The 12,121-nt window shown below is 40.4% G+C and overlaps 1 protein-coding gene across 9 annotated transcripts in view; it reads right to left on the bottom strand.

Moving 5' to 3' along the window:
- Window positions 1-12,121, bottom strand: part of enah (ENAH actin regulator) — a 138,688-nt gene that overhangs the window by 76,170 nt on the left and 50,397 nt on the right. The gene's annotated exons all lie outside the window — the stretch shown is intronic.

The raw sequence follows: 12,121 nt of genomic DNA, 5'->3' as shown, positions 1-12,121 counted from the left end.
CAATCTTTACACACATAAGAAAAAAAAGGGTTGAGGTTACATTAACAAAAAGCCTGAACAAAGATGAGCTCTACCAGAAATGTCTGTCATTGTCAGCTAAACTCTATGTGCGACAAAAACGCATGAATGAATAAAACCCATGACTTCCACGCAAGGCAAGGTTTATTATTCTTCTAATGCCCACAACAATCCTGCTCAGAAATGATCTTAACCCACAGACTATTATCCCACTGATCAGGGGTCAGTTTAATTCAATAAAAGCTTTGTATAAGATCTTAACATGACGGCTTGGTCATGTAGCTATTTCAAGAATATGATAGAGTAGGAACAGAGTCACTTGGAAAATGTTTAAACCCCTTCAAAGGCTTTTATGCAACATCAACTTTTTTGAGCTTTACGTCATGTTATAATGTTAGTCCTTCATCAATAATATACCTGGAGTGTTGCTTTGTGTCTTTTAATGTATGTTTAAGAAATCCTTCAATCTCCCATGGCAACCATTAAGGAGTAACTTGAAGCTGCAGGAGGTAATTGTTATAAAATTTAGTTTTTATTTATACACATTTGTTAAAAATTCACCATGTAGTGACAGTGTACAAACAGATAAAAGGTGGGCGGATAATAAAAAAAATCTACTTCCCTGTGGTCCTACTTTGATTTGCAGAAATACACCGCTCTGTCCACCAACCAATCAGAGCCAGGAGGAGGGTCTTAGTGCTGTCAATCACCCTGAGGTACACACTTGTTTCTGACCAAGCACTGTATTTCTGCAGTTAGTGGTCTGCGAGGTACTTCATGTAAACGACAGTTTATTTGCCGTGACGTGAGCTCAAAGTGCGACGTCACACCTAGCTTACTAAAAGGTTGCGTTAAAAATAATAACAGAAAACTGGCTTAAAACCGGGTTACTCAAAAGAAAAGCTGCAGATACGGATGGAAAGAGAACAACTTCAGGATGACTTATATGATCAGAAGAAGCTAAGTCACAGCTGCTGAGTGTTGATGTGTCGTTCACTAGCGATTGGATTTCTTTGAACTGTTAACAGTAGGAATCGTTCCAGGTAGCCAGAATTGTTCTTTGCTTTTTGAATGAATGATGATTTGCTTTCAAGTCAACAGCTATTGTTATTTTGATTTAATTAAAAAATATTTAATTAAGTAAATACAACAAATACAATTGATAGAAATAGGTTAATTATTTTTATGTTTAATGGTGCAGAAAAGGACTTTTTGTTTCCGTTAAAGCAACTCAAATTTATTTTTCTTTAATTGTGCTTCTAAAATCACAAATAGCCTTCAATGTTGTTAATGGACACAACACTTGATAGTAAAGAACAATGCCTTTTTTATTTCCATGTGTTTGACATCATTGAAAAGTTTAGACTAGAGGTGTGCCGATCGATCGGCCACTGATCATAATCGGCTGATTTCCGTGAACAAGTGTATGATCGGTGATCGCCGATCACGGTCTCTTGTTGCCGATACTAATCACCTGCTTCTCATAACGCACTGAGTGAATGGGGACGTGTTGCGTGTTGCGGCGGAAAATTGAAGCACGTCAAAATGAATCAACACGATGAATCTAATATGGCATAAAAACAATGCCATACTTGACGGAGTTTGGCTACATCGAGGCTCACTGCAGTAAAAAAGACATATGGAGGATCAGATAGCAGGTAAAGCAGCGCACAGCTACAAACACTCACCCGGATTAGCATGATGCTCAAAAAGCTAAACAAATAACCCGCAAAATTATTTAAGTCTTCGAGCTGTGATGTAAGACGCTGGTTCTGCTCTCGCTGTTGAACTGCTGCTACGCGCTACAGGTAGTAATATTTCACAGACGGAGCGCCGCTTCTGCTCCACCTGGTAGTGACTCTCACACCGAACCTCTGTTTAAAGCTGCAGCATCTAACTTAAAAAATACATCTTACATACGTATTAAAACTTTCGCTGTCCTAACATGAGACAAATAATCTCTGAAAAAATAATCAATCTCCTCCCTGTTCTGCATAATTACTCCACTCAGTCAGAAACAGCCACTCAGAACTAGCAGTAATCAGCTAGCCGCCATGCTATCAGGAAGTTTTCATTCAGTAACTCAGGATTGTTTATTGTAATGGAACCTGTATTTGCCTTTGAATGTTAAGTTTTATACTTGAATCTTTTGGCAATGTTGAGAGGTTTTATTTTGGCTCTTTGCATTACTTAGCCTCTCCAGAGCCTTCATACTAGTTATCAGTCTGTTTAAGATAGTATTACCGATAGCAATACCATTTTCACAATGCCTGTTTTGTTTAGTTTTCTTCTTTTAAAAAGTTATTAAAAACAAGTTTTTGTCTAAATTAAGGTGAATTTATGGTTCCTTTTTCCACATAATGTAACCGGTAGTGTTTATGATAAAAAATAAATTATGTGATCGGTATCGGTGATCGGCCCTCATGGGTGATCGGTATCGGCAGGACAAAACCTGATCGGCACATCTCTAGTTTAGACACTTTCAAAATCTAAATAACTCAAAATGCCTAAGCAGACCTGTTCATGGTTTTGTCGTGACCTGTCACATTTACCAAACATTTCTCATTAAGATGAACACCACAGTTAAGAGACTAATGTTTTCATTTCACGTTGCATCATATATTATGATGTGTTATTGGGGGCAATTTCAAGTCAGGTGGGCCATGACTGTTAAATGGGTTGAATGGTCCTCAGCCTGAAAAAGTTTGAGAAACACTATTCTAAAAGATTCTTTATGGCATAAACACAACCACAGATAGTACGATCTGCTGATTCCATTCTAAAGCATCCCTCACAGCACACAAACCGCTGTAAAAATAATTATAGCGATCTCTGTTACACACAGCTCTTTCAATAGATTGAAAGACTCTGCAGCACATGCATTTTGTCCTGCTCTCCTCTGAAAGACCAGCTTCAGCTACTCCCTAGAAACTCTCCTAACCTGAGTCATGCTGTGTAAGATGGAACACAGGGAATCTTCTCCAAGCTGGGAATAGGAAATCCACAGAGACTCCCACGCATAAAAGTGAAGAAAAGAAAGGCAGATTGGTGGCTAGCTGTGGGTTTGATTAACAGGGAGTGCAGCTGGCTTTACAGAGAAACAAGTTCAGAACAGGAGACGTCTACAGAGACATCTGCATCCTTCCTTTCTCTTTGCTCTCCACATGTGTTTGTAGTTTTCAGCTTGTGGTTTTTTTTTCCTCTGGAAAGATTTGATTTCTGTACCCCCCCACCCCCCAACATCCTTCTGATTTTCTTTTTTTTCTTCCCTTCATGAATCAGTTGTTACTTGTTTAGTGGAGCAGTGTGTTTCCAGTCCATATGAAAGTGATCAGGATCAGACCAGGAGGCTGAAAACATCTCTGTTCAGTCACAGCCTATAGCTGTTGGACCAATGTCTGCCATGGCTCTAATGAAGACTTCCCAAAGTGGGCCCAGGAGGGTCCACATGAATTCAGCTCAACAATTTCAGAAGCTCATCAACTTGTAATGGGAAACATGGACTAGATCAGTGGTCCCCAATCTTTTTATTACCGCGGACCGGTCAAGACTTTTTTGCTGCAGCCCGGGGGGAGGGGAGAAGTTTAACTTTCAGATAAGGCTTCTGCATGTTGGTGTTCCCGCTAAAGCCTGAATATACCCAATTTAGGTTGTCTTGGGCCCTTTTCTCGCAGCCTGTGGGTTTTTTCCTGACTGGGAACGAGAATGCAACCTGTTGAATGTGACAGGTAGCCAATCAGAAAGCGTGGTGCCGTAAGAACAGAGGGGAATCCCAAACAGCTGACATATCGCGCAACTGAGAGTCTGGTGGATATCGGAGATGATATGTGGAAATGTTTATTATTATATGTAAAGGTCATTATTATATGTTTATTCAGTTAAAAATGTTAACTATGAAAAAAATAGTCACCTCCAAATCATAGTGCAGCAAATAAAGCGGCTGCTCCCGTCGTCTTTTATCCACCGCCTTTTCTTTTTGTTACGTCTTTTATCTCTTAAAATGAGTCCACAAACTATCACTATTGCTTCTACATTGTCATCCGTGTTTGGTTATTCTAAATTCCCGCTATGTTTGGGGGTTTTACTGGATTATCCTCTGGAATCGGGATGTTCGTGTGTGGTGTGTTGGTCCTGCCTTGGACACACGAACCAATCCAACCTGTTCTTTTATCAGCTCTGTGGTCACAGAGGTTTGGAGAATCGGCCGACAATTCTTAAATCTTTCGGTCTAAACCAGACTTAAGACTCATAAGCTCTACTCATCTCCTCTCGACCACTGCCCAAATGCTGACTCTGGTCGCTATGGTAACGTTTACATATCCCTTCAAAATAAGATACAGATGCGACACAAAAACGAACATTTTACTTTCGTGAAAATTTTAACTCACGATGATGACTAACGTGAGCCCTGAGCTTGTTTCTCTGCAACGAGACGGTCCCATCTGGGAGTGATGAGAGAAAATGACACCCGAGGTGTGTTGCTTGAGCACAGCATTGGTCTCTACTTGGCGAAGCAGTTTGAAGCTTCATTGCCTCATTAGCAGCCGGTCGCCGCATGTTATGCAGAGCGGGCTTGTAATGTGGGATTCACCTACCGGTCTGGGATGAATCCATTCTCCTGTCTCTTCTCTGGGCCTTTTCCCCTTTGCAAAGAAACTTTCCAAAGACGTCTGTTCCGTTTCTTACTCATTTTGCTGCTTGTGGGCTCAATGTTGGTGCACAAGTAACCGAGAGAATCTGGTTAAAGGATTTTCAAAATAAAAGATCCTCCATACTCAAATAATAAATAAAATGGAAATATTTAATTATTTGTTGCGCGGCCTGCTACCAATTGGTCTACGGACCGGTACGCGGACCGGGGGTTGGGGACCACTGGACTAGATCACAGTTTCTCCTACAGTCATCTACTTCTGTGCAGATGGACCCTCAGCTGCTTCATCTTTATGGCTTCTGTTAAAATGAACATCTGGCTGCTTTACCATGATGCAGGATGGATTTTCTAGTGCCTCCAAAAAAAAAAAAAAAAAAGGGCTACAGGAGTGATAATAAAAGTCACAAGCTGTTAATTTCACATTTCATCAGACAGAATGACATTTAGCTTTATAAAAACATAAAGCTTTCATCAAGTTGTACTCAAGACCAAAACCTCCTTAATCAGCAAACATATACCTGAGGCTTTGTCCAAACAAGTCAAACTTTACTGGGGTTGGAAAGTTATCCCTGCACTACTGAAGGCAAAGACACAAAAACCTCTGAAGAAGACATACGCACAACCTTCTTCACAGAATGTAAGCAAAATGGAGTGGCAACAAATTTGAGCAGTTGTCCATGGGCCATTTCTCATTCCCAGAATGCCCTGCACCTTCCTGCTTTTGGAGCAGTCCACATATGCATCCGAACCACACCAGTTCCCTTCAACCAAACAGTGACCAGGGTTTGTAGGCAGATCGGAGATTGCAGTTTTTATCAGGATCAGAATTCAATTGCGAATACACACCTCCCCAAACAAACCGGACTTTCAGTTTGATTAAAATGGACTAAACAGGGTGGATGTGAATGCCTCTTTAACTAGACAAAAGTATCAGAGTATCTCTGGTAGTTATATACATGATCAAAATGGTTAAACCAGACTTCAAGTGATGAAGACTGCATATGTTAATAAAAACACCAATTAACAGCTAACTACCTAAATTTTCAGGGCTTGTTCTGAAGTCACCCTGAAACTCACCAGAAGCAACTTTATTTTAGTCATTTCAGCAGCTGTGTCCAGAAACTCTGGAGAGATGAGTGACAAACACTTCTGCTCTCCCTCCTCAGAGGAACTAGAGGAGGAGGAAAATTCGAATCTGATTGTAGGTTTTGTTTATGTGATGCCTTGGAGTCGATAGTATTGACCAGCAGCACAAAAAAATTAAGTGCAACCAGTCAATGTGGTCAGCAGACGAGAACAGATCACTACACAGCAACGTGGTCAACATCAATACCAAACACCTACGCAGTCGGACCATGCTGCCTTCTCAGAGGGGATCCAGACTGTTCTCACTCTGGCCAGACAGGGCCACAGGATTTTTGCACCGTCTACACACCATTCATACTGCTATGTGTGTGTGTGTTTGGAGCGTTCATACTGCTAAGCACACACACACACACACAATATGTTGGAGCCAGGAGAAAAGACCCTGGGCTTCCAACAATGAGTCATCTACTCTAGCAGATGGTGGTGGGAAAAAAGACAGAGTAGGAGAAGCCCGATGTGTGGCACGATTGCAGCAGAAACACCTGAGGTGCGACAAAGAAGACATCACCGCTAGTGGCTATATATAACCGAACAAAACCTACAGGTACACAATGGTGTGTGTGCGTGCGTGTGTGTGTGTGTGCTGCAAATAGACATGCTGGCTATTCACAGCCAGCTAAATAGAGGCAGGAGTAGTTTGAAATGTTATATTCAGTGCAAACCAAAAATCTTTATCTGGATTTATGGGCACCATTTGTTTTATTCATTTGATAAAGAGAGCTATTGGTTTGGCTGATTTATAACAGGCAGGCTGCAACAAAGAAAAATGGCTGTCACTTTTTCAATTACAAGGCAAAGGAACACAATAGAAACTGCCACCTTTGAAAAGCACTCCTGTTTTAGACCACAAGTAAGCACCCAAGTTGGATCCTTTTCCAATTAACAACCCAGGTGTTTTCATGTTATATTTTATTTCTCTTTTTGAGCAAAGCTGTGATTTAAAATACATCATGAAAAGCACAATATCATAAAATATCTTCTAGTGAGCAAAATAAAAACACAGGAGTATATCTGTTTTAGGCCCACCTACCAATCCCAGCTGTTACTGTGCCATCATCCGTAGTCAGCTTTACAATAACGTTCACAGTGAAAGGAAGACTTCATCGGGCTGCTGCAGGAAGTGACCTACGCTGTGCTCTGAGATCCCCAGAGAGCAGCTGATGTAGCAGTAGTCATTCAATCCAATTACAATCAAATGAGGGAAGTAAGTTTCTGAAGAAGGATGATGACTGAGTTTCATAGACAAATAATTAATTCAAAAAGCACTGAAATATTCTATGAACACAATTATTAACCCATCAGGCTAAGATAGCAATAGCCTAGCACTTGTTAGCATAAAAAAAAACTAATCAGCAAGAGTAGAAGAGAGTCCAGCACCCTGAGCTTCCTTGGTGAGGGTTTATTCTTACCTGCTCTAACAAATAAATCCTGGTTTGGACAGCCCAAACTGTCAGCATGTTTTGTTTTTATTTAAACAGAAAATTATGCTAATATCTGTGCTGATATCAGCATAATTGATGACATCATCTGTATTCAGTCTCTGCAAGCAGCAGAGACTGAATACAGACAAGTGTCTGAAAAACAACCGTACTGTCAGCAATGTGGTGCTGAATTCCAAACCATTTGGTTGTTCTGCAGATTGAAAGAGAAAACTTACAGAAAAAAAAACAGATGAATTAAAAACAGACATGGTGATGAAACCAAGAAGAGTTGGCACACTTATAGGTCTAAATGTACACCAACATAATTAAAGAAAACTGTTCTTGATTATCTTATTTCTATTTACATTTCAAAAACAGGCGGTGCTAAGTGGAATAAGAAACTCATCTGCTGTTGACCTTTAAAAACCAGGTGTTTCTCACTTCTGCTACATTACGAAAGAAGCTCTGTTTGCCCTAAATTATTTCTTCACCTCATGTAACTTTAAAGCACCGCTTCCCTCTAATTACCTGGTCCATTGACTGGACAGCTCAAGCACGGTCCTTGTTTACAGAGTAGTTTGGTCCAACATGCAGAACCCTCGTGGAATCAATTAGGCATTGAGCAAATTACTCACAGAATCCATTAGCTGACTGAAGAGGCAGCTCTCCAGAGGCGGGTTCCACAGGTGGGCCTGCTGCTGGCTAACTCCTGACCTCAGATGTTACGTTTCCATGGCAACAAGCATGGGAGGAAAAAGATGAGCATTTCCTGAATAAGACCATCAGACCTAATCGTGAATCAAACAGCACAACTGGGGTGAGGAGGAACTGGCTGTGCTCATTGAGAGGAGTGCGACACTGCAAATGTTTTTGTAATTGGAGTCAAAGTTACGAATAGAAACAAAAAATTCTCTCCTGTCATCTCTCCTTCAAAGGAGAGATGACAGGAAAACCAATAAGTGGAATATGTACAGGAATGTTGAGTTTCACTCTGAATTAAACTAGCTCTTTGCCGTCCTTCCTGTCACCAGGCTATTATTCTATTATCACCTCATTTTCATTCAGATGTGTTCACATCCTGTGCTGCCGAAGCATAGCAGGTCCTGCGATGGCAGCGATGATGGCGTATGCTTCTCTCTGGAGGAAATTACTGCAAATAGGAATTCAAGCTTCTCTGTCTCTCTTGGGGCGGTACAATTAATCAACAGTATATACACATTGATCATGACACATGATCAATGTGAATAGATGATACGTCATAGAATTTTCAATCATTTCACTGAACTATGTGCCTGGAAAATACAAAATACTGACCCTTTAAGAATAAAAAACCCAGCTGTGTGAAGTGAAAACTGGATAAAACAATAAAGGCCACATCACCAGTTTGGCAGTATTTCAGATATTTAAAACAAACAAACAAAAAAAATCAATAATTATTGATAGACCTATATAAAATGCTCACATTGTGATATGTTTTTTAACCATATGGTCAATGGATGAAAAATATTTGGTTCAACTAAATCAGAATATAACCACAACTCACATCTTCCTCCTAATAATTACGTAGTGATTCATCAAGATCAGTTTTTTCCCTGGAAGGCCTACTGTTTCTGAACAAGGTCAGTGCTTAGCCCAGTGATTATGACACACACAAACGACTACACATATCCAGCAGTGTTTACAGGGTGTTGCTCTGCTTTAGACTATAAACTGTGATCACTGGTGGCCTGGCCCATTTTTACAAGGGTGCAATCACAAGCTCATTCACACTCAGACAGGGCTCACATTGATGGTGGAGTAGGCTGAACTGCACTTGGCCATCGGCTGTCTGGTAGAGCCTCGAGTTTCGGTGCTGGACAGTACAGCTCAGTTTCACAGACAACTCAAAGGTAAACCGAGGGAATGCATTCATGTTGTGGTGTCAGATACTTGTAGTGTTTGAGGGAACTAGTCATCTGTTGCCGATTTCTTCTATTGCTCGCTCCACTACAAGAGCTGGGAACCAGTTTCCACAGCTGCCACTCATTCCAGAGTTTTCCCTTTTTAAATGTACTTTTAGATGTGTTGTGAGTTTCTGTTTCACAGAATGAAGCTTACCAGGGCAAGGAGAACATCGATTTCATTTGACTTTTTAATGGTGTTTGTGTTCTGAAACAGCAAGAGAGCCCATGTTTACACCACGGATCAGCCGCTAGCCCTCAATAGCGCCACTGTATCACCTTCCACCAAGTGACCTGATGAGGAGAAGTGACAGGGGACTTGCCCCCACATCAAGCATCACAACCAGAGAAGTACAAACCCATCATCCTGTCCATGTCTTCCCAATAAGAGAGTTAGCAGCTCTTATGCAGCATCAGAGAAGCTACAGGGAAAGCAGCCTGATCCATCTGGCTGAGGTGTGGTTAACCTTGCTAACTCCAGACACACGCACAAACATGGATAGTTTTCATTTCCAGAACAGAACACAGGAGAGGGGTAGAAGGAATGAAGGGGGTCTAACTGTGTTTGTGAATGATAGATGGTATAACTCTGGATATTTATCTATCAGAAACATTCCACAGTAAGGCCACTGAGCTGCTAGCTGTCAGTATGAGGCTGTATTAGCTACCTCAAAAGTTTAAAGTTATGTCTACAAAAGTTTACGCAATTGTGAAGTTATTGTGACAACTGTATGACCTCCTCTACTAATTTGATATACTCTAGTCACCAGCAGAGTCGGAACACAGAACCCCAAGGCCTCATGTCTGATCTCTGGAGATGTTGACCATGTCTCCCTGTCCTCCACTCTCCCCACCTTCCCACAGTATGTAACCTGCCACACCAGAGATAATAAAACGCTGGATGTATCGTATGCAGATACCAAGTAGCCATACAGCTCATCACCTCTCCATGGAGAAGGCCCAGATCTCCAACCTGTGTATAAACCTCAACCACTAAGGTTGGGCAATATGTAACATTTTTCCAATCGACATTTAACAGTCCAAACAAATGACAAAGGGCAACATATGTTTGTTTGGACTTTTTTGGGGAGGGTGAAACAATGACTTGACAATTCAGAACATAAGTCCAAAAATTACATTACCTATTTGGAATTTCTTTGACTTTAAATGGGATCAAAGGGGTAAACCACAGGATGTAGTCTAAGTAGTTTGCTTATTGTGGAGACTTATAGTGCCAGCAAAGGATTCAGCCATGATGAACTTGAATGACCATTTGTATGTTCACAATCAGGCTGTGTATGCTGGGCAGTCACAAGTTGCTGCAGCCTTTTAAAAAGTTTTTCACCCTCAGAAAATACCAAGTGTTTTTATTAAAATGGTTAAATATGAAAAGGACAACCTCGGATACAGTGAACCATGTTCTGTAAATATCTCTAAAAGAAAAATGCATGAGAAATGTTTCCCACTGATATCACAAATGGCATGAAAATACCAGCCACAAGCACACCTTTGGAATGCATCTTTAGCCCATAGTAATAACCACCTGTGCACAGAGCGAGCTAAATCCAATAAGGTAAATATGCTTGTTCTCCTTCTCAAAACATGTTTAAGATTCATTCTGAAAACATTTTCTTCCTGTTTCTTGTTCTGGTTCTGTATAGTTTTTGGATATGTCCTTTGTGCGTTTACTGTGAATGCACCACACCACTTCCAAAGACATAACATCCAAAGGACATCCGCAGCTACCGGCCAGCAGAACTGACCTCACATCTAATGAATACCCTAGAGAGGTTGCTCCTCAGTTATCTTCCCCTCCCCCCCCAAGTGAAGTCTTCATTGGATCCATTTTAGATTGCCTGGAAGCAATGTGAGGATCATGTTCTTTAATTTCCCCAGTGTTTTTAACTCCATCCAGCCTGGACTTCTAAGGGAAAAGTTGGAGCTGTCAGGAGTGGACCACCACGTCCCAGTGGATACTGGACCAACTCAGTGACTTGATCCTTAGTACTGACAGAAATGTCAGCACTAGGGACTATGTATTTTTGTCTAGTTTGTGAAAGAAACAGATCACGGGAACAGAAAATGTTAAAGAACATAATCTCTGGAAGCTTCTTAATATCCAAGTTAAACTTCATTTTGTTGAACAGTTTTCCTCTCTCCTGTAGTGAAGAATATCCCTTTGAAGGAATACTATTCACAAGTGAGCAAAAGATATGACATTTCAGCAAACAGAATCAATATTTAAGTAGCTTCTCCCTGTAAAAATGATGTTATCACTGAAAAATGGAAGTTTATGATGTAGCTATTTCATTCCTAACAACACCCTCTGGGATGAGGGAACATTGAGATAAAGTCAGACAGGAAATATATCCTCTCATTATCATGAACAAGGATCCAATATGGAGCTGCAATATTACTACTGAATATTACAGTGATGATAAAATTGATTTAACATTACCAACCATTTTCCTTGCTATTCTTTTTTCCCCATTTATCAATGTCCCTTGTCACTCTGTATCAGCACTTCAGCCATTAACTTGTATATCCAGTGAGGACATCAAGGGCACTGAAAGTTCAACCAATTCACAAGGCATGGTGGCATGCACAATTTACATGCATGGGATGTGAACTATAACATTCAACCAGATTTTACATCAAAACAGTTATTTGCAAGTGCAATACCACACCAGTTTTTTTTTTTTTTGGCACCAAAAAGTAGCAGATGAATTTCATATGCCTGTTTTATTAAAGGCCTGGTTGGTTAGTTAGTTGTTTGCAATTACTGTACTTTCATCTGAAAAAATCATGAATAATCTCTGCTGCTCTTTTTATAGGTTTTTTTTTATAACCTATAGGTTTTATAGGTTTAAGACTTCAATTAAGAAAAAAATCTTAATGTTCAATTTAAAAATAATCAGGATGAAGAGCATTCACTAGAAGTGTTT

This window comes from Poecilia reticulata, chromosome 21, assembly GCF_904066995.2.
Source record: "Poecilia reticulata chromosome 21, P_reticulata-male-v2, whole genome shotgun sequence".
Taxonomy (NCBI): domain Eukaryota; kingdom Metazoa; phylum Chordata; class Actinopteri; order Cyprinodontiformes; family Poeciliidae; genus Poecilia; species Poecilia reticulata.
Note: the sequence above shows the minus strand (reverse complement) of the source record. Positions and strands in the feature narration are given on the sequence as shown.